General features: G+C 57.2%; 1 non-coding gene across 1 annotated transcript in view; it reads right to left on the bottom strand.

The window, feature by feature from the left end:
- The window catches only part of LOC126434986 (small subunit ribosomal RNA), a 1,910-nt gene extending 229 nt beyond the window's left edge, over positions 1–1,681 (bottom strand). Inside the window, exon 1 of the ribosomal RNA XR_007579642.1 lies at positions 1–1,681. This exon is cut by the window's left edge and continues 229 nt beyond it. This is a non-coding gene — a ribosomal RNA (small subunit ribosomal RNA).
- Positions 1,682–2,993: the final 1,312 nt, after the last annotated feature.

The following is a 2,993-nucleotide window of genomic DNA, read 5'->3' as shown; positions in this document are numbered from 1 at the left end:
CTCGTTCATGGGGAACAATTGCAAGCCCCAATCCCTAGCACGAAGGAGGTTCAGCGGGTTACCCCGACCTTTCGGCCTAGGAAGACACGCTGATTCCTTCAGTGTAGCGCGCGTGCGGCCCAGAACATCTAAGGGCATCACAGACCTGTTATTGCTCAATCTCGTGCGGCTAGAAGCCGCCTGTCCCTCTAAGAAGAAAAGTAATCGCTGACAGCACGAAGGATGTCACGCGACTAGTTAGCAGGCTAGAGTCTCGTTCGTTATCGGAATTAACCAGACAAATCGCTCCACCAACTAAGAACGGCCATGCACCACCACCCACCGAATCAAGAAAGAGCTATCAATCTGTCAATCCTTCCGGTGTCCGGGCCTGGTGAGGTTTCCCGTGTTGAGTCAAATTAAGCCGCAGGCTCCACTCCTGGTGGTGCCCTTCCGTCAATTCCTTTAAGTTTCAGCTTTGCAACCATACTTCCCCCGGAACCCAAAAGCTTTGGTTTCCCGGAGGCTGCCCGCCGAGTCATCGGAGGAACTGCGGCGGATCGCTGGCTGGCATCGTTTATGGTTAGAACTAGGGCGGTATCTGATCGCCTTCGAACCTCTAACTTTCGTTCTTGATTAATGAAAACATACTTGGCAAATGCTTTCGCTTCTGTTCGTCTTGCGACGATCCAAGAATTTCACCTCTAACGTCGCAATACGAATGCCCCCGCCTGTCCCTATTAATCATTACCTCGGGTTCCGAAAACCAACAAAATAGAACCGAGGTCCTATTCCATTATTCCATGCACACAGTATTCAGGCGGGCTTGCCTGCTTTAAGCACTCTAATTTGTTCAAAGTAAACGTGCCGGCCCACCGAGACACTCACTCAAGAGCACCCTGGTAGGATTGCAACGGGGTCCGCCTCGGGACGCACGAGCACGCACGAGGCGCGTCGCACGCCTTCAGCTCGCCCCACCGGCAGGACGTCCCACGATACATGCCAGTTAAACACCGACGGGCGGTGAACCAACAGCGTGGGACACAAATCCAACTACGAGCTTTTTAACCGCAACAACTTTAATATACGCTATTGGAGCTGGAATTACCGCGGCTGCTGGCACCAGACTTGCCCTCCAATAGATACTCGTTAAAGGATTTAAAGTGTACTCATTCCGATTACGGGGCCTCGGATGAGTCCCGTATCGTTATTTTTCGTCACTACCTCCCCGTGCCGGGAGTGGGTAATTTGCGCGCCTGCTGCCTTCCTTGGATGTGGTAGCCGTTTCTCAGGCTCCCTCTCCGGAATCGAACCCTGATTCCCCGTTACCCGTTACAACCATGGTAGGCGCAGAACCTACCATCGACAGTTGATAAGGCAGACATTTGAAAGATGCGTCGCCGGTACGAGGACCGTGCGATCAGCCCAAAGTTATTCAGAGTCACCAAGGCAAACGGACCGGACGAGCCGACCGATTGGTTTTGATCTAATAAAAGCGTCCCTTCCATCTCTGGTCGGGACTCTGTTTGCATGTATTAGCTCTAGAATTACCACAGTTATCCAAGTAACGTGGGTACGATCTAAGGAACCATAACTGATTTAATGAGCCATTCGCGGTTTCACCTTAATGCGGCTTGTACTGAGACATGCATGGCTTAATCTTTGAGACAAGCATATGACTACTGGCAGGATCAACCAGGGAGCTGCGTCAACTAGAGCTGAGCAGCCGGCCGCCCGGGAGTGTGTCCCGGGGGCCCGCGCGAACACGCAAGCGTCCGCTCAATTATTCTGCAAACAGGAGGAGGCTGAGCTCCCCTGCACCATACACCTCGAAACCCTCTCAGGTCCCGGCGGCGCGCAGCGCCGTCCTAAGTACTTGGTCGGGTTCGAGAGAGGCGCAATCGCCCGGAGTTTGGCGAGTAGACGCTTTAGGTGCGACCACCCGTGCTCCCAACTGAGCTTGCCGCTGCCGACAGAGGCCCGGGAGCGTGCTGTCGTGGCATTGCCGGCGGGAGACAACACGCGCCACCTACGGTGACCGGCAGCTCCAACGCCAGCGCCACAGAAGGACAAAAGCCCCACTTGGGTGCCGAAGCGAACTCTCCCAGCACAGCGCACGCGCCAACACGTCCGCACAGCTGCGATACAAACCACCTGCGAGAACCGCAGAGGCGACCGAGCAGCAGACGGCGTCGCGGCGCCGAGCGCCGGGCGGCGGCGCATCCTCAGCGCACACAGTCCTCAATCGGACCAGCACACTGCAGATGTCCACCGCGCTTCGCACCGGGCCCGCGAGGACCTACTTTGGCCGCACGGCGCCGCGTGCAGGGTGCGCCGGCGCGCAGCTGCGCCGCCTGCCGCCTCCGTCGGCCGGCGCGCCTGCCACTGGCCGCCCCCACCAGCCGGCTGTAGCGCGTGCGCCCACGCACCGCGCGGCCAGCACGCCGGGAGGCCCCCCCTCACCGGCCGGGGACGGTCCCACCCAGCCACCGCCGCGTATCGCTTCACACCCAGATGCCATTCACGTTCGTGGGCATGGTGGGTATCGCTGGAACAACCGGTTGGTAGCTCAACCGATCGTCGCCATCACTGATTCACCTCTAGCGAGAACAACCGCACCACAACGGTTTACCAGTTATTCATTTGCGTAACGTCACCAGCAAACGTAGGCGTCCATCGCCATTTGCAAATGCAACGATTGTTGCATGCCTGTGTCAGGTGTCACGACACACTATGTCTGCCCACATACACGCAACAACATGTGCACGCTTCGCGAACACGTGGAAGGTGGCCCCCGTACGTATGCGATGTCCATTGCGCGAACGACTGTCAACCGGCCTCTGTCGCATGTCGCAGATGTGGAACGCAGTGCACCATGCAATCACGGTGTGTGAGAAGAGACGACTACGTCTGACAACACGCGCCACTACATCAACAGATGGCTCATGCTGATCGCCATCCAGGGCATACCACACTGCAATCCAGCTCTTATAGGGAGACGACACGTAGCTGAG

This window comes from Schistocerca serialis, unplaced genomic scaffold, assembly GCF_023864345.2.
Source record: "Schistocerca serialis cubense isolate TAMUIC-IGC-003099 unplaced genomic scaffold, iqSchSeri2.2 HiC_scaffold_1196, whole genome shotgun sequence".
Classification (NCBI taxonomy): domain Eukaryota; kingdom Metazoa; phylum Arthropoda; class Insecta; order Orthoptera; family Acrididae; genus Schistocerca; species Schistocerca serialis.
Note: the sequence above shows the minus strand (reverse complement) of the source record. Positions and strands in the feature narration are given on the sequence as shown.